Below are 20883 nucleotides of genomic sequence, written 5' to 3' on the forward strand. Positions count from 1 at the left end.
ATTTATATAATATATTTACACATTATACATCATAGTCTGCACCCCCCCCCCCCCCCCCCTGGCCAAGAGTGGAAATAATAAAGAAACATTATTAATGGTAACAAATATTATAAAGTTAAAGTAAAATGAAGTAAATAAATAAACATTATATATAATATTATAATTATTCATAACAATAATAAAAGAATCCAGGAATACTTTTATTTAATAAATAATAACGACAACAATATGTTTAATGTTTAATAAGGAATAAAGATAAAATGATTTATAAACTGAAACATTGATTCAACAGGATTCATTTAAAGAACATATTCAGTGTGTGTTCCCCCCCCTCAGTGTGTGTCCCCCCCTCAGTGTGTGTTCCCCCCCTCAGTGTGTGTAGAGTGTGTTCCCCCCCTCAGTGTGTGTTCCCCCCCTCAGTGTGTGTCCCCCCCTCAGTGTGTGTAGAGTGTGTTCCCCCCCCTCAGTGTGTGTATCCCCCCTCAGTGTGTGTTCCCCCCCTCAGTGTGTGTAGAGTGTGTTCCCCCCCTCAGTGTGTGTAGAGTGTGTTCCCCCCCCCTCAGTGTGTGTTCCCCCCCTCAGTGTGTGTAGAGTGTGTTCCCCCCGCCTCAGTGTGTGTTCCCCCCCTCAGTGTGTGTAGAGTGTGTTCCCCCCCCTCAGTGTGTGTAGAGTGTGTTCCCCCCCCTCAGTGTGTGCAGACGACACAGAACCACTGAGGAACCAGGTGACCACAACCCAAACCCAGGAGACAGAGGTTCAGTGAAGGTGGTGCTGAAGGTGTGGAGGTGGATCAGTGTGGAGGGGGGGGAGACTCTGTAGAAGGACAGAGAGCCAGCAGGAACATCCACATACACTGCTACTCTACCAGAGAGGGGGAAGTGGAGGCGGCGGAGGAAGGAGGAGAGGCGGCGGGAGAGGAGGGTTAGGTCGGAGGAGGGGTGGTGGGGTAATTGTGTTTCTATGTTATTGTGCTTGACACAGTAACCACCAGCATCAGAGCAGATCAGACTCCAGGACTGATCATTCTCTCCAAACACAGAGTCTTCACTGCCTCCTCTCCTGCTGATTCTTCTGTAAGTCACTGATATATGAACTGCTCCTCTCCACTCGACCTCCCAGTAACAGCGACCAGTCAGAACGTTTCTACACATCAGCTGACGACAGGAGTCAAATCTGTCTGGATGATCAGGATAAGACTGATCCTCTCTCACACACGTCACCTTCCTGTTGTTGTCAGACACGTGGAGTTTTCTGTGTGCTGTGTTCGTGTCCAGTTCCAGTTCACAGACATCTGATGAGACAACAAGACACAACACAGCTGCAGGTTATCATCTGCTGACTTATGAACCTCTTTACTGACAATCACTGAAGAAAACCTTCAAACTTTCATATTCAGCTGTGAACGATGTCCAACACACTTTAGGTTGAGATCCAACAATGTTAACAACATTAACAGCTACTGAACACGAGTCAACATGTCGCTAATGTTCTGCTTTGTATCTCCATGGACGACAGCTGATGGAGATCCAAGTCACTCAACACGTTTCCTGTTTATAATATCAGTAATAAAAGTGTCTCCTCGTCTTCCACTGCAGAGCCGCTCTGAACCACGTGCTTTCTGAAACTGGAGCTCCACCAAAGACGTCACATTGAGCACAGAGTTCAGAGCTCTGAACATCAGATCTCAAACTGACAGCACACGTTCACGACGGCACAAAGCTGAACTGAGTTGAATATCGGAGGGCTGTGGGTCCACCAGGTGGTCTCATGCAGAACTCTGGCTCACCTGCAGCCGGCTCTAGAACACCATGGCCGGTCTGAAGCAGAGCCTGTGAGCGGAGTGGAACGCTCCCCGCTCAATAAGCAAGTGTTTTCTTTAAGGCTGTACTGAACCTCAACATTTCACATTCAAAGCTTTTCTTCAGGTTTCTTTGAATGTCTGTCGCCACATTTTAAGACGTCGTCGCCCTAAAAATAATGAAAACTTCTCAAACTAAATCCTCCGTTTGAATAAAGTGATTGATTAAATGTCTTTAATTAGATGAACTTTCTTTCATGAATATAACTCGTCAGTGAAAACAAACATGTTGAAGCAGAATATTTGATCAGATAAAAACATGTTTAAATGTTGACTTCTGGACTTTAAACGCTGAAGTCATCGTCTGAAACAATCGTCTGCAGCACCACTGGAGTCTCACTACTAATAATATATATAATACTGATAGTATTAGTGCACTAATACTCTAGACACAATCAACAGACGTGTAAATACATGCTTCTAAGTTCAGAAGGAGACACTCCAACATTTAAATAATCTGCTCTGCACTCCAAACTAAATCCTCAAATATGTATTAATATATATTTATGTGAGGAATGAGTATTTGTGTGTGTGGTACATCTGCTCCCAGGTCTCCCATCAGGAGGACCTGAAAGGTAAATCAGCTCAACTCACTGACAGAAAACAGAAGCTACATGCTGATAGAAACTCTGGACAAATTCATCATCGTACTTTAGTAAAGAAAACATCAAAGTTTAGTGAAACATGTGCAGCTGAGATCTAATGAATCAAACTTAAAACACTCACACTTCCCCACACCAGGTCTCAACCACTGCAGTCCACCAGGGTCCATCCTGCAGGAAGAGACAAGTCAGAATCAACTTCACCTTCACTCAGATCCACCATTAAACATGAAGCAGAGTCCCTCAGTTAGAGACAGACACACAGAGAGCTGCTGTTGTCTGTCCACACCTGAGAGAGTGTCCAGTCTGTTGTCTGTCCATACCTGAGAGTGTCCAGTGTCCAGTGTGAACCCTTCCAGTCCAGCAGACAGTAGATTCACTCCTGAGTTTCCTGGATGATTGTAGCTCAGGTCCAGCTCTCTCAGATGGGAGGGGTTGGAGCTCAGAGCTGAGGCCAGAGAAGCACAGCCTTCCTCTGTGACCAGACAGCCTGACAGACTACACACACACACACACACACACACACACACACACACACACACACACACACACTTGTCTGAAAATGTACAGCCACTCAACCTTAAATATAAAATCCATTCAATAATTATTTTCTTAAGTACACAAGAGTTTAAAGGGTTATGATTTTACAAACACAAACAGCAGGACACTAACCTGAGAGTTTCCAGTGTACAGTGTGGACTCTCCAGTCCAGCAGACAGCAGCTTCACTCCTGAATCCTGCAGGTTGTTGTTACTCAGGTCCAGCTCTCTCAAACTAGAGGACTGAGAGCTGAGAACTGAGGACAGAGCTTCACAGCTTCTCTCTGAGAGGTTACAGTCACTCAGCCTGAAGAAGAATCAGCAATACAGAAGAAAATAATTACAAACAACAGTTCTTTTTATTCTGAATAAAGAAAACTACATTTAATCTGGATAGATAGGTGTGCACGTACATCGCTTTGTTGGTGGCTTTGACCACTGGCAGCAGCCTCAGAAGAGCCTCCTCTGAAGCAGAGTATTTCTTCAGGTCAAACACATCCAGGTCTTTTCCTGATGACAGTAAGATGAAGACCAGAGCTGACCACTGAGCAGGAGACAGTTTATCTGTGGAGAGACTTCCTGATCTCAGTTGCTGTTGGATCTGCTCCACTAGAGAACGATCATTCAGTTCATTCAGACAGTGGAACAGGTTGATGCTTCTCTCTTGAGACAGATCCTCCTCCATCTTCATCTTGATGTACTGGACTGTTTCCTGATTGGTCTGTGAGCTACTTCCTGTCTGTGTCAGCAGACCTCGTAGGTGTTTCTGGTTGGTCTGCAGTGAAAGACCCAGCAGGAAGCGGAGGAACAAGTCCAGGTGTCCGTTTGGACTCTGTAAGGCCTTGTCCACAGCACTCGGGTAGAGATGTAGTTCAGGTTTGTCTCTGAAGTACTTTAGGCAGCCGGGAGGTTGTTTGTTCTTCTGACAGCAGGTTGACACCAGAGGTGATGAAGGTCAGATGGACATGAAGAGCAGCCAGAAACTCCTGAAAGCTCAGATGGATGAAGCAGAACACCTTGTCCTGGTACAGTCCTCTCTCCTCTCTAAAGACCTGTGTGAACACTCCTGAGTACACTGAGGCTGCTCTGATATCGATGCCACACTCTGTCAGGTCTGATTCATAGAAGATCAGGTTGCCTTTCTGCAGCTGCTCAAAAGCCAGTTTTCCCAGAGACTTGATCATCTTCCTGCTCTCTGGATCCCAGTGTGGATCTGTCTCAGCTCCTCCTTCATACTTGATGTTCTTCACTTTGGACTGAACCACAAGGAAGTGGATATACATCTCAGTCAGGGTCTTGGGCAGCTCTCCTCCCTCTCTGGTCTTCAACACTTCCTCCAGAACTGTAGCGGTGATCCAGCAGAAGACTGGGATGTGGCACATGATGTGGAGGCTTCGTGATGTCTTGATGTGGGAAATGATTGTGCCGGCCTGCTTCTCATCTCTGAATCTCTTCCTGAAGTACTGCTCCTTCTGTAGGGTCAGTGAACCCTCTGACCTCTGTCACCATGTCCACACACTCAGGAGGGATCTGATTGGCTGCTGCAGGTCGTGTGGTTATCCAGAGGCGAGCAGAGGGAAGCAGTTTCCCCCTGATGAGGTTTGTCAGCAGCACACCCACTGAGGTGGATTCTGTAACATCAGTCAGGATCTTGTTGTTGTGGAAGTCCAGAGGAAGTCGACACTCATCCAGACCGTCAAAGATGAACAGAACCGGGAACTGTTCACACCTGAAGATTCCTGCGTCTCTGGTTTCAGTAAAGAAGTGGTGAACAAGCTCCACCAAGCTGAACTGTTTCTCTTTCACCAAATTCAGCTCTCTGAAGGTGAAGGGAAATGTGAACTGTATGTCCTGGTTGGCTTTGTCTTCAGCCCAGTCCAGAGTGAACTTCTGTGTTAAGACTGTTTTCCCGATGCCAGCCACTCCCTTCGTCATCACTGTTCTGATTGGTTCATCTCTTCTAGGTGAAGCTTTAAAGATGTCTTCTTGTCTGATTGTTGTCTCTGGTCTGTCTGGTCTGCCTGGCTGCTGTTTCAATCTGTCTGACCTCATGTTCCTCATTGACCTCTGCAGCCCCCCCCTCTGTGATGTAGAGCTCTGTGTAGATCTGGTTCAGGAGGGTTGGGTTTCCTGCTTTAGCAATGCCCTCAAACACACACTGGAACTTCTTCTTCAGGTTGGACTTGAGTTTACGTCGACACACTGGACCATGAGTTCCTGAAGAAACAAACAACAAATGAAATCAGTGAGTGGATCCTACAGAAAACTGAGCATCTCAACATGTAAGTATATTTAGTATAACTATAGTTGGATTCAGCTCCTCAGTGGAGGACAAACAGCCTGTGATCTGATGCAGATGTGTGCAGCATGTTAACAGTTTGTAAACTTCTCTTTCCTTCATGTTAAATCTGTTAAAATCCTCTTACTGCTCTGCAGACGGTCAGCCAGCTGCTCCTGCTTCATGCTCCTCAGGAAGTGCAGTGTGATGTTCAGAAATGCTTCTCTGCTGCTCCTCTGCTCTTCATCCTCACTGTCCAACACCTCCTCATCTTCCCTCTGACTCTCTAAGCATTCTGGGTAATCTGAACTCAGAGCCTTCTGGATCTTCTTCAGCTCGTTCTTCACATAAGTGGTGATGTTCTCCTCCAGCAGCTGGAACAGAAGGATCAACATTTACTTTAAAGAACCCAACATGTGGTCAGTCTGAAGGCCTGCTGGTCTAAACAGAGCAGCATGGAGACTGCGAGGACCACAATGGTGGTTCAGCATTTTATTTGTAGTCAACAGTAAAAGGTTTGTTTGTTCATGTCCACACCATAAATATGGAGTCCAGGTCTGTGTGATGCTGCGGGGCAGACGGACCACCGAGGCGCTCTGAGCTCTGCTGCTGAACTCTGTGGAGAAAACATCAAGTTTAAGATCATTTAATGACTCAAACCTGCACACTGCTTACTAAAGGAGTTCTGAGGTGATGACAGAATGACGGGGTAACTGGCTCAGGAGGCAGAGCGGGCAGTATAACAGCATCTTTACACCAACAAGGCCTGAACGCATCCGACGGTCAGAAGCCGTGTGGCGCCTGTAAAACCTCCCACAGAAGTGCAACTCTGTGAAACCGAGAGCGAGTGGCTACCAGGGATGCTGATTTAGATTCTGTTTTCTGCCTGATAGCCGATCCTCGTTAACTGATCAGTATCTGTTAACCATCACGATTAGTACCTTGTATGCAGGTGCTGTGTTGGAAGAGCCTCACAAGACACCCAGCTAACAATAACCGATGCACTAACAGGTTGAATCCATCATTGATCTCCAGCTGCAGTGTGTTTACAGAACAGGCAACAGAGTCCCCGGTTCACACGTCCAGAGCGTTAGCAGCCACGATGTTTTGTGCATTATCGTGGACACATGCACACACTTACGCAGTAAGTCTCCACCACATCTCTGCAGTTTGGCTGCAAGGGTGTTAGCTGTGTGTCTGCCTGGTGTTACGTAACTCTGTGTTGCAAGACAACGTTATAGCTGTTGTGACGGCCTCAGAGGTGGCCCTGTCCTGTCCTTCCCAGGCTGTGTGGTTAAACTGTGTTTCCGGAGGTCTAGCTGAGACCTCGTCATCTCCTCGTCAGTGATGCAGTACACCTGAGCAGGCTGGGCTCAGGCTATAAAGCAGACCTGCAAGATCTTCTCGGCCTCTTCCCTCTGGCCTGATGCCTGCTATTCTTATTTGGCTTGTGCTTTGTGTATCATGTACTTAATTAAACCATAGACCAAAGTTATTTGATTGTGTGGTGAATAAATGCTACAACTCCTCAAGACCGGTGCAAAGTCCCCGTGTCTTGCTAGCCACTTGCTGTTTAAAGTGAAAGGGGTTAGCTTAGCAACAAGTCTAGCTCAGGCTCACTTAAGGTGGACCAGCTTGTTTAGTGACAAGACGCTCCTCCTAGTTTTGGTCAGCCCCCCCACTGCTGAAATAATATATTATTGAATCCTACAACAGACTATTACATTCTGACTGAGATTCTTCTTTTCAGGAGAGTCATATAATAATAAATACTTCTTACCTTCCACCAGCAGCTTGTACATCTTTAAAGGTAATAGGACGACCCATAGACCGGTCACTCTTCATGGACACACAGCTGGGTTCAGGTCCAGGAGAGTCTGGTCTCTGCTGCTGCGTCCTGATACAAAGACAGTGGATGAGTAATGTTCTCTTGTTCTAGAACATGTCATCTGAACAAAGATGCTCTCTTCTCAGTTCATTGGTGGACTCATCAGGCTCTTTGTAGACTAATATATATATTTTTAACACTTTTTTAAACATATATAGACACTACATAAGACAGTACACAAACGTCCACATCCAAGACATAACAAAATGAAGTACATTAACAGTCGCACACATAACATAATTAAATGAACTACACGAACATGTGGGTAGGCTATGTAAGGAGATATACAAACATGTAGAGATGAAAGGCTTCAATCCTTCTCCCAGCACAGGAACATTAATCATCTCCAAGTTGCTGACCCAGAGTGCCCTCTACATCCGCATGTTCCAGAGAGTTAAGGAACGGGCCCCATACTTTTTAAATAGTTCTTGTTTTCCTTTAATTGAATAGGTTATGTTCTCTAATGAGACACATGCAGACAGTTCTTTTAGCCATTTACCAATACTTGTTTACATTTCTCCATGAAAGTGCTATCATACATGTTGCCTGTAGCAGACAGAGATTTAAAGAGATTTGTTCTTTCTTCCTTATGTTGTGTTCTTGTGGGTAACACCCTAACACAAGAAGCCTGGGCTCCATGCTTAACTGCAATGATAGAATCTCTTCTATCATACATTTAACCTCCTCCCAAAACGTTCTTATCTTGGTACACTCCCAAACACAATGGAAGAACGTTCCCTTGGATTGTCCACATTTAAAACATAAGTCTGGGATATTACCATTAAACTTGTTTAGCTTGTCTGGAGTAATATATGTACGCATTAGCCAGTTATATTGTAAGAGCTTAAGACGGGTATTCGCTGTTTGTGATTGTGCTTTCTTGCAGGCACCTTCCCACTCATCAATTGAAAGGTCTTCTTGCAGATCCTCCAATTTCTAAGTTTCCCTTCGGAGGACTTAGGGGACGCAGATATAAGCAAGTTATAAAGTGCAGAAATTAAGTGTTTCCCCCCTACAGTCCTTTAATATTGTGTTCTCTAGTGGTGAGTATGGAGGTATAGATCATAACTGTTTTTGGTTTGCTCCAATAAAGCTTCTAATTTGTAAAGATTTGTAAAAATGTTTCTGTGGAATGTTGTGTTGACTTGCAAGCTCCTCAAACGCCATCAGCTCATCATCATTGAGCCGATATAGATCCTGAACTCTCTGTACACCCTTATCTGACCAAACCTTAAACCCTCTATCAGCTCTGCCTGGAGTGAAGTCATCATTTCCCCAAACTGGACTAAAACGTGAGAGAAAGGGGCCCGAGTACTTCATCACTTCATGCTCTAATCATGTTCCTAGTAATGGGGTTAGTGTTTCTTTGTACGTTTCTTCAGACGAGTACAAACACATGGGAAGAGGTAGCTCTAAACATTGGGACTCCATCTCTCTCCAGGCAGGGAGGTTGTTGTTTGCAAAATAAAACATAGTCCTGTTGTGGAAGTTTTCCTGCTTTACTCTGGAGAGATGTATATAAAATCAAATACATGGTAATAGAGACAGAGTTGTCTTTGTGCATTTATTTGTGGCCACAAAATGGCACCAGTTTCACAGAATACAGCGTAGTCTATGGAAGGGCACAGGTTGCAAGAAGACACATAGGCATTTTATACAATTTGGTTTGGTGGCGAGGTGAGTAAAGAAACACAGGGGGCCGGGCCAAACTGCCCTTTGATGCTTGTAAGGTAATAGTTATGTAAACAGAGTATTTGGTGATACACTCAATATTCTGTCTCAGTATGTTAAACAGTTTGATCAGGATTTGGGTGTGTCCTGTCTTTTGTTTTGATCAGGATTTGAAACATTCGGGTGTGTCCTGTCTTTTGTTAGTTCAGTATCAGTCTAATCAGGATGCGTCTGTCTTGTATTAACATGACCGGCACTCCTATGTTAGCATCAAATGGCAGTTGGCTTGTTTAACATAGGAAACTTATATAATTAAAACAGTAGACATTTAAATTGCTATTACAGTCCTTAACTGAGTTGTCCAGTAGTACCAGAGAGGATTAGGACACGCAAGGCCCCCCCCCCCCTCTATCATAGGGCATGTACAGGAGGGTTAAGTGCAAGCGGGCTCGTTTGTTGTTCCACAAAAAAACTTAAAAATAATTTCCTTAACTTTGAAAATAAGTTTGGAGGGGGCAGGGGGATGTTTTGGAATAGATGCAGCAACTTGGGGAGTATGTTCATTTTTAATATACTAAGGGGATGGACATCTATCAGGCTTCCATCCATCAATTGTTCTGTAATTGACTCCATAACAGCATCGTAATTAGAATTCACCACATCTGTTATATTGGGCACTATTTTTACATCAATATGTAAAATGATCTGCAACTTTAAACTGTGAGACTTACAGTCGGATTACTTCTCTCTTTGGAATTTAATAACATTATGGAAGATTTGGAATGATTCATTTTGTAACCGGAAGATTCACCAAATGTTCCCATCACTTCTAATAATACTGGAATTGATCTCTCCAAGTCCCTGAGAAACACGATGACGTCATCAGCATATAAAGCTAAGCGGTGGTCTGTTTGACCTATAGTTGTACCAGAGATCTTTGGATGAGACCGAACAGCTATGGCCAGCGGTTCTATTGCCATTATAAACAAAAGTGGTGATAGAGGACACCCCTGACGGCACCCTTGTGGATCTTAATTTGTTTCGAGGTTGTATTATTTGTAAGTATTTCTGCAACAGGGTCAGTGTACAACAATTTAACCAATTTACAAAAACATTTACCACATCCAAAGCGTTCGAGGACATCAAGAAGATATGGCCATTCGATCCTATCGAACGCCTTCTCGGCATCTAACGATATGAGAGCAGTATCTGGCATTTCCTTTTGGCTATGTAGAATGTTCAGCACCCTCCTGACGTTATGAAACCCTTGGCGCCCCTTAATAAACCCATTCTGATCTTCCTTAATTATCCCTGGGAGCAGGCCTTTACACAACACCTCTACGTGCGAGTTGAGAAGGCTTATTGGTCTTAGGTTCTCACATCTATTGCAGGTTTCCCTGGTTCTGGTATCAATGTAATCAAGGCTTCTCTCAGTGATGGCGGAAGGATTTCATTTTTGAAAGATTCTAATAACATATTTAAGAGGGGCGTTTGTACTTTATATTTAAACCTGTTGTAGATATCTATAGGTAGGCCATCTGGCCCTGCAGCCTTCCCACATTTCATGTTATCAGTTGCATCAGAGATCTCTTGTAATGATACTTCAGCTTCCAGACGAGGTCTGAGTTCTGTTGGGACACTAGGTATATTGAGAGTGTCTAAGAAGTTATTTTGACTTGTCAAATCTGTATTTATGTCAGAGTCGTATAAGTTTTCATAGAAATGTTTAAAAGCCTCATTTCTTTCTATAGGATGGACTATATCATCTCCCTTATTGTTCTGTATTAACATAATGGATCTTTCAGTTTGTAATTGTTTAATGTGTCACGCTAATATCTTTCCAGGCTTCTCTCCTTGGTCGTAAGATGTTAGTTTGAGTCTTAGTAGACTTGCCACTGCTTTAGAAGCTGACAGTTCATTATACTGTGACCTCAGTACCAGCACTTCTTGTTGTACTTTGGGGTAGGGTTTCTGAAAGGCCTCACTCTCCAGGGTTTTTATTTTCGATTCCAACATTGTCATTTTCTGACAAGCTTTTTTGGATTTGGAGTTCGTGTAGTTAATAATTTGGCCTCTAATAAATGCTTTAAAAGCTTCCCATCTTATAGATGCTGATGTTTCCGATGTTTGTTTGCCAAGATACGTGACAAAATCTGAGTCTTGCAACCATTTTTGTTGGAATCTCCATTTAGGAGGATCTCTCGTCAGCCGTGAGTCGACATAAAGCAGTGAGTTTGGTGCATGGTCCGAAATAAGGATTCCATCATAAGTGCCGTCTTTAATTTGAGAAGCCAAATATCAAAAAGTAATCAATACGGGAATAAGATTGGTAAGAAGCAGAATAGCAAGAATACTCTATAGCTGGGGTGTCCAAACTCTTTTCACTGAGGGCCACATACAGAAAGATATATGAAGGGCTGGGCCACTCACTCCAGGTGAGGTATATTGCCTTAAAGAAAATCTATCAAATGCAGGTAGATTATGTTTGATAATTGAATATGCTCAATGAAGGGGGGGGGGGGGCAGCCTCATCACAGCTTTCTATTAATGAGGTTTCATTTAATTTGTTACAATAAGGGTTTGCAGCTCATTCTCAAAACAGGAGCCTCAGATTGCTTCTTAGTCGGGAAGTGATCCTCCTTCACAGCCCTGTATAAAAGGGGGGGGGGTATCTCAAGCTTGTTACACAAATAAGTTATTGGGCTTGTTAACACATCAACTAACGTTAGTTAGAAAATGTTATCAACTTTAATTGACTGAATTTATTGAAAAATTTACCTTACATAACTACTGTAATATATGTTTGAACTCGCCTGTAATGGCGAGTTCATATTTCAAAAATTAAAAAAATTCATATAATCGCTGCACTCAGTGGGAGCAGCGATGCACTCGGTGGGAGCAGCGATGCACTCAGTGGGAACAGCGATGCACTCAGTGGGAGCAGCGATGCTCTCAGTGGGAACAGCGCTGCTGTGGACTGAAGGATGCTGCAGGTCAGGAGTAAGTTTGGTGTTTGAGATACGAAGGACATCACAGAGATGCTGTCGCTCATTTTGGTTCTCAACCTGCTTCTCAAACCAACCCTGTGAACCTTTAACCCCTTCCCCGAATGCCCCCCCCTCCTCATGTTGATACCTCCTCTTATAGCTGACAGTCACTGTACTCATACAGCACGTGCTTCAGCTTGACTATACTTCTATTCCTAACCTTTGTTTTACATCACTAACCACCATGTAATCATAAGAAGTCCCACCATACTTAACTAATGGGCAGTGATCTCAGGAGGAGCCAACATATATTATACCGTAACAGTACAGATTATAAAAGTGCCAAAATAAAATAAATATACGTTCATGCTTCAATTTCTAAACTGAAGGCTCCACATACCCTTGTCATAAAACGGCACTTACCTGTTTTGTTAAACAACCATTGTAGGGCTCATCACACATGTAGCTGAACAGCTAGTTATCAGAGACAATCCCCCTAAGAGCTGGCCTCTTGCTAGCCACTTGCTGTTTAAAGTGAAAGGGGTTAGCTTAGCAACAAGTCTAGCTCAGGCTCACTTAAGGTGGACCAGCTTGTTTAGTGACAAGACGCTCCTCCTAGTTTTGGTCAGCCCCCCCACTGCTGTAATAATATATTATTGAATCCTACAACAGACTATTACATTCTGACTGAGATTCTTCTTTTCAGGAGAGTCATATAATAATAAATACTTCTTACCTTCCACCAGCAGCTTGTACATCTTTAAAGGTAATAGGACGACCCATAGACCGGTCACTCTTCATGGACACACAGCTGGGTTCAGGTCCAGGAGAGTCTGGTCTCTGCTGCTGCGTCCTGATACAAAGACAGTGGATGAGTAACGTTCTCTTGTTCTAGAACATGTCATCTGAACAAAGATGCTCTCTTCTCAGTTCATTGGTGGACTCATCAGGCTCTTTGTAGACTAATATATATATTTTTAACACTTTTTTAAACATATATAGACACTACATAAGACAGTACACAAACGTCCACATCCAAGACATAACAAAATGAAGTACATTAACAGTCGCACACATAACATAATTAAATGAACTACACGAACATGTGGGTAGGCTATGTAAGGAGATATACAAACAAACAACTAATGAAAAGCAGTTTAAAATGGAAGAAAACTCACTTCATTAATCAATTTGCTCCGTTTATCATTATCGTTCTTTTACATTTCAAATTGTTCATCTTTTAAGGAAATTCTTCTATTTAGAAACAAAATCCAGTTTCTGTCACGGTCCCATCTGTATCCCGTGTGTGTGTGTGTGTGTGTTGTTGTTTCTACTACCCCGGTAGCTTAGATCTCGGCCACTCAGTATATACACTATCTGAGTTTACGTTGCATTTTACGTTTAACCTGTTGTCTTGCTCTTTCCAGGATCACTGCATACCTTGTCGCTCAACTCCTGTTTGCCTGTCTGCCTGCCTGCTTTACCATTTTTCTCTCACCATCTGCCTACTGGAGAGTATTGCATAAATAAACTATTTAAACTTACTCCGTTTCCAGAGTCTAGTGTTCTGCGCCTGGGTCTCCTCTGGACGTACCCATAACAGTTTCTCCCTTAATGCCAGTAAACGGCTCGCTGCTGCCACCTTCTCGCCTCTTCTTGACTGTGGGGATGTTTTGTACATGAAGGCTTCAGCTCACGCTCTTGGTCTCTGGACGCTGACTCTCACACAGCTCTGGGATTCAGAGTCGTACTCTGTAGTCTTTATTCAGCTGCTCATCATTATCCATGCACTGGTATCATTGTATTCATCAACCCATCGTTGGACTGCGGCCCACTAATTTATCACTTTCATGTCAGGTACAGTGCTGCCATAGCCTACGCTCCCAGGGCTTCATCACCCTCTCCATCCCCTCAGGCCTTCTCCTCCTCTGCCCCCTCAACCTCAACAGTCTCTGGAAGCTGGGAACCTGAAGTCAAGCTTTTCTAGTCATGAATCAGACTGAAAAGTGAAGTAATTAATGATCCTTGTAAAGCCACACATCCTCTGAATGCCCTGGGCCTCTAATTTGTGGTTGTAAAGTTTCATGAGGCTGTGATTGTCCCGGAGGTCAAGCTTCAACAACAATCAGAGGCCACTATGGGGACTGACATCACTTATGAAAACAATCGGCCTCATTGGATCCACAAGAGTCTCCAGACATACACCATTTATGCAACCGTTTAGAAATATTCAAAAACCCCATTTTAGAATAGAAAGCAACACATTTGTGCAGCCTGCAAAGAGCTGCATGTGATGAGCACAACGTGTGTGAAGGGGAGACTCCCGGGTTTCCATAGAACCATTTTCATCCACATATCTTGAGAGAGGCTTTGAAAATGGCCATGCCTGTTTTGCCCCCACAAAATGTGTCCTGACTTTGGAGCGTTATTATTTAGCCTCCTTCCCGACGAGCCAGCGTGACGGTTGGTACCAATGGATTCCTGAAGTTTTTCTACTTTCATATGAGACCAGTAACTTCACTGTAGCTTTAACACTGAGCTACAGCATCGGAGAGACAGTACATCTGCTTCTGTACAAGATGTTAATGTTGCACTCAATTTAAATTCAGAGAATTCATACAAGAAACATTTAGTTATTTAACTTGAAAAAGGGTCCTGTGTTTAACATGCATGTGACTAAATAATGAAGAGAGAACACTTCTGAAGTCCAGTATCGATGTCTTCACCTCATAACTCAGGACACATGACTCTCCCTGCACGTTGGTACATCAGCTGTTATTAACAACAGAACGTATCTGGCTGGTGCTTCTGGTCCTGTATCACTGGGCATCACATCAAAACCACCACCTCGACTCTGAAGCTCAGAGTCAGATAATAACAACGTTTTTAATTCTTACCTTCCACCAGCAGCTTGTACATCTTTAAAGGTAATAGGACTGACCCATAGACCGGTCACTCTTCATGGACACACAGCTGGGTTCAGGTCCAGGAGAGTCTGGTCTCTGCTGCTGCGTCCTGATACAAAGACAGTGGATGAGTAACTGTTCTCTTGTTCTAGAACATGTCATCTGAACAAAGATGCTCTCTTCTCAGTCATTGGTGGACTCATCAGGCTCTTTGTAGACTAATATATATATTTTTAACACTTTTTTAAACATATATAGACACTACATAAGACAGTACACAAACGTCCACATCCAAGACATAACAAAATGAAGTACATTAACAGTCGCACACGTAACATAATTAAATGAACTACACGAACATGTGGGTAGGCTATGTAAGGAGATATACAAACATGTAGATATGAAAGGCTTCAATCCTTCTCCCAGCACAGGAACATTAATCATCTCCAAGTTGCTGACCCAGAGTGCCCTCTACATCCGCATGTTCCAGAGAGTTAAGGAACGGGCCCCATACTTTTTAAATACTTCTTGTTTTCCTTTAATTGAATAGGTTATGTTCTCTAATGAGACACATGCAGACAGTTCTTTTAGCCATTTACCAATACTTGTTTACATTTCTCCATGAAAGTGCTATCATACATGTTGCCTGTAGCAGACAGAGATTTAAAGAGATTTGTTCTTTCTTCCTTATGTTGTGTTCTTGTGGGTAACACCCTAACACAAGACGCCTGGGCTCCATGCTTAACTGCAATGATAGAATCTCTTCTATCATACATTTAACCTCCTCCCAAAACGTTCTTATCTTGGTACACTCCCAAACACAATGGAAGAACGTTCCCTTGGATTGTCCACATTTAAAACATAAGTCTGGGATATTACCATTAAACTTGTTTAGCTTGTCTGGAGTAATATATGTACGCATTAGCCAGTTATATTGTAAGAGCTTAAGACGGGTATTCGCTGTTTGTGATTGTGCTTTCTTGCAGGCACCTTCCCACTCATCAATTGAAAGGTCTTCTTGCAGATCCTCCAATTTCTAAGTTTCCCTTCGGAGGACTTAGGGGACGCAGATATAAGCAAGTTATAAAGTGCAGAAATTAAGTGTTTCCCCCTACAGTCCTTTAATATTATGTTCTCTAGTGGTGAGTATGGAGGTATAGATAATAACTGTTTTTGATTTGCTCCAATAAAGCTTCTAATTTGTAAAGATTTGTAAAAATGTTTCTGTGGAATGTTGTGTTGACTTGCAAGCTCCTCAAACGCCATCAGTTCATCATCATTGAGCCGATATAGATCCTGAACTCTCTGTACACCCTTATCTGACCAAACCTTAAACCCTGTGCACTGTGACGTTTTGTCTTTTTGCTAAAGTTGTGTTTACATTCAGTGTTAGTCACCAAACTGCACAGTGTGCAAATAAACTTAAATGAATGTAAGTAATACGGTCAATTAGATTTTTTGGAGGAAAACTATCAAATATTTGGTCGATTATTCGACAGAAAATGAAGCATTAGTGTCAGCCCTGATGGAAAGTTAGAGATCCTCTTCTCACCTCTGAGCTTTGGTCCAGCTGTCATGTTCCCCACACAGAGCGGGTTCAGAAGGAGGGACTCCCTCCTCTCTGTCCTCACACTGACTCATAGCGGAGTCCAGACCTGCTGGGAGAGATACACTCTGTCACTACAACAACACAGACAATGTTCACTAGAAGATGCTCAGACTTCATCCAGACACACACACTTTGTAGCTTCAGCTGGAGAGGAAACACAGAGCTCAGCTCAACTAGCTTTTAAATATATATATATTCACAACTCACTTGTCACATTGAACAGGTGCTCTTTTATTAAATAAACTAAACACTTATGTATATCTAATTTATGTGCACGCTTCAGTGTTTACTTTGTGCAGGAAGATACTGCACAGCTGGTGTCAGGAAAATAACCTCTCTCTTAACGTCAGCAAGACTAAAGAGATGACCGCTGACTACAGGAGACAGAAGGGGGGTGGACACCTCCCCATCCATGTCGGTGTTGCTGAGGTTGAAAGGGTCAGCAGCTTTAAGTTCCTCGGTGTGCACATCACTGAGGACCTCTCCTGGACACTCCACACGGACACAATGACCAAGAAAGCTGGGACAGTTTCTACCATCAGGCTTCTCAACCTCCAGACACACAGACACACTCACTGTCTGCACTACATATAAATAAATATTATTACTATTTGTACTGCACAACCCCCCTTTTCTTCATATATGTACATACGTTTTTTGTTATTGTTGTTTAACTCAATTGTATATAGTACTTATTTTAAAATATTTCATATATGTAAATATATATAATTTCATTTTGATGATTTTGCTGAGCTGACATGCTGTCTCTCTCGCACACATTTCATTGTACCGTTGACCCTGTGTTAACCTACATATGACAAATAAAACTTGAAATAGAACTTTTGCGAAGTTCGCTCCCGACACACACACACACACACACACACACACACACACACACACACACACACACACTTTAAACTAGCTCAACCTGCTCAACTAACTTATAATACTAACTAATTTTCCACTGTCTGACTACTAGATCAACTAGATTAGCTCAAGTAGAGCTAAGTAAACTAGCTCAACTAATCTAAAACAAGCTTTCAACTAGCGTAGGCTTACTACTAGCACAACTAGCCTTTAACTAGCTAAATTAACTTTGAACTAGTTCAACTAGCTAAATGCTAGCTCAACTAGCCAATAACTAGTTTCACAACTAACTTACAACTGGCCCAAATGAACAACTAGCTCGACTTGCTTGCAATTACCAGAACTTGCTGACAACTGGCTCAGCTAGCTTAAACATAGTTTACAACTAGCTCACAACTGGCTCAACTAGCTTACAACTAGGTCAACTAGTTTATAACTAGTATTTTAATGTAATTGCTGAAGAATCACTTAACAGATGTTCATTGTACTGAGTCCAATGACAAATAATGATTCATGTACAACTAGCTCACCTATCTTACAATTAGATCAACTGCCTTGAAACTTGCTGACAACTAGTTCAAGTAGCTTACAAGTAGGTCAACTAGTTAATAACTAGCCTACAACTTCCTCAACTAGCTAATACATAGCTCAACTGACTAACAACTAGTTCAACTCTGGCTCAGAGTATGAGGGAAGAAATATCATTTTGAGAAGCTTTTAAAGATATTTATTGTAAAATTCCATAAATCAATGAATTCATTGAATAACCAAGAAAATATCAGCAGGTTGTTCAATAAAGAAAATAATCATTGCAGCTCCATATAATACAGATCTAAACAGTAAAGTGCAGCTTACACCTGAACGCACCAGTAAGAAAATCAAATATTATAATAAAACACTTTTACATTTTACTGCACTGTGTACTTTTACGTTTGGTACTTTAAGTACATTAAGCTGGTAATAGCTGTGTACTTTTACCTGAGCAGAACTTTACTAACAAAGTAAGCAAAGTAAAGTATTTTACATGGTAGTATTGATACTTTTACTGCAGTGAAGAATGAACATTACACTGCTTTAGCAGATTCTGTCATTGTATGCTTCGTCAAAAGAGCTTCATTTGATTTCTTAAGATTTCATTCTGAATCAGCTCCATAATGGTTAGCATAGTTAGCATGTTAGCTACTGTTGTGATCCTGAACACGGTGGCAAACAACTAACTGTTAGCACTGAGGTAAACCCTACAACACAAACAGCTAACTGTTAGCACTGAGGTAAACCCTACAACACAAACAGCTAACTGTTAGCACAGAGCTAAACCCTTCGACACAAACAGCTAACTGTTAGCACAGAGCTAAACCCTTCGACACAAACAGCTAACTGTTAGCACTGAGGTAAACCCTTCGACACAAACAGCTAACTGTTAGCACAGAGCTAAACCCTTTGACATAAACAGCTAACTGTTAGCACAGAGCTAAACCCTTCGACACAAACAGCTAACTGTTAGCACATCGCTAAACCCTTCAACACAAACAGCTAACTGTTAGCACAGAGCTAAACCCTTCGACACAAACAGCTAACTGTTAGCACAGAGCTGAACCCTTCGACACAAACAGCTAACTGTTAGCACAGAGCTAAACCCTTCAACACAAACAGCTAACTGTTAGCACAGAGCTGAACCCTTCGACATAAACAGCTAACTGTCAGCACTGAGGTAAACCCTTCAACACAAACAGCTAACTGTTAGCACAGAGCTGAACCCTTCGACACAAACAGCTAACTGTTAGCACAGAGCTAAACCCTTCAACACAAACAGCTAACTGTTAGCACAGAGCTGAACCCTTCAACACAAACAGCTAACTGTTAGCACTGAGCTAAACCCTTCAACACAAACATCTTATTAAAGTTTGGTGAAACTAACATGAGACCAGAGAGCAGCTGAGAGTCATTTAACACTCAAAAGTACAACTTACCAAAAGTTTAGCAGAGAAAAAACATCTGCGTCACTACGAGGGAGAAAGTGAAAGTAAAATACTACTTTCACAAGTCATGGGATAGAGAGGGGGGGGGGGGGGAGAGAACAAGAGGCGGGAACAGCAGATACTTCTTACATATTCTACAGCAGACAGATGTGTGAGTTTAGTGACAGGAAAAAGATGTAAAAGGAAAAAACCAGCATGAATACATCTGTGTATTCCTGCACTGAGCTGATACTACACATACAGAACACACACATAACACACACACACACACACACACACACACAGAACACACACACACACACACACACACACACACAGAACACACACTGCACACACACACACACACACACACACACACATACACACACAGAACACACACTGCACACACACACACACACACACACACACACACACACACACACACACACACATACACACACAGAACACACACATAACACACACACACACACACACACACACACAGAACACACACTGCACACACACACACACACACACACACACACACACACACACACATACACACAGAATACACACTGCACACACACACTGTACACACATACAGAACACACACTGCACACACACACACAGAACACACACTGCACACACACACACACACACACACAGAATACACACTGCACACACACTGCACATACATACAGGACACACACTGCACACACACACACACACACTTTACACACATACAGAACACACACTGCACACACACACACACACACACACAGTACACACATACAGAACACACACTGCACACACACACACACACACACACACACACACACACACACTGTACACACATACAGAACACACACACACACACACAGAACACAAACTGCACACATACATAACACACACACACACACACACACACACATGAATCCTGTTTTTTAAAACTTTTTATCCTTTTTCACACAGGAACATGAATAAACACTGCTTCATGACCGGAGAACTAAAACGCACTCAGTGTTTATTTCACTTCAGCTCATTTACATTCACACACTGCAGAGACCTGGCCTCCTTTAAGAACACTGTGTTACACCTACCAGTTATGTATCTGATAAAACTTCAAACACACTGTTTTCTATGTGAATCTGTCTGACAATCTATGAAAAAGTAATTTAAAAAAGGTATAATATGGAACTTTTCCACATTAAAATGTTTTAAACACTCACCCTGTGTTGTATATGTAGTGAGACAGAGACATGTGTAATGTCCCTGAAGGTAACGTTTCCTCTCTCCTGTCATGGTGTCATCAGTCCTGTGTTGTATATGTAGTGAGACAGAGACATGTGTAATGTTCCTGAAGGTAACGTTTCCACTCTCTCCTGTCATGGTGTCATCAGTCCTGTGTTGTATATGTAGTGAGACAGAGACATGTGTAATGTTCCTGAAGGTAACGTTTCCTCTCTCTCCTGTCATGGTGTCATCAGTCCTGTGTTGTATATGTAGTGAGACAGAGAAGTGTGTAATGTTCCTGAAGGTAACGTTTCCTCTCTCTCCTGTCATGGTGTCATCAGTCCTGTGTTGTATATGTAGTGAGACAGAGAAGTGTGTAATGTTCCTGAAGGTAACGTTTCCTCTCTCTCCTGTCATGGTGTCATCAGTCCTGTGTTGTATATGTAGTGAGACAGAGACATGTGTAATGTTCCTGAAGGTAACGTTT

The 20883-nt window shown here is 42.6% G+C and overlaps 1 pseudogene; it reads right to left on the reverse strand.

The window, feature by feature from the left end:
* Window positions 1–591: 591 nt before the first annotated feature.
* Window positions 592–19228, reverse strand: LOC115006143 (protein NLRC3-like; annotated as a pseudogene).
* Between the last annotated feature and the right edge of the window lie 1655 nt (window positions 19229–20883).

The sequence above is a fragment of the Cottoperca gobio genome, unplaced genomic scaffold, assembly GCF_900634415.1.
Source record: "Cottoperca gobio unplaced genomic scaffold, fCotGob3.1 fCotGob3_512arrow_ctg1, whole genome shotgun sequence".
NCBI lineage: Eukaryota > Metazoa > Chordata > Actinopteri > Perciformes > Bovichtidae > Cottoperca > Cottoperca gobio.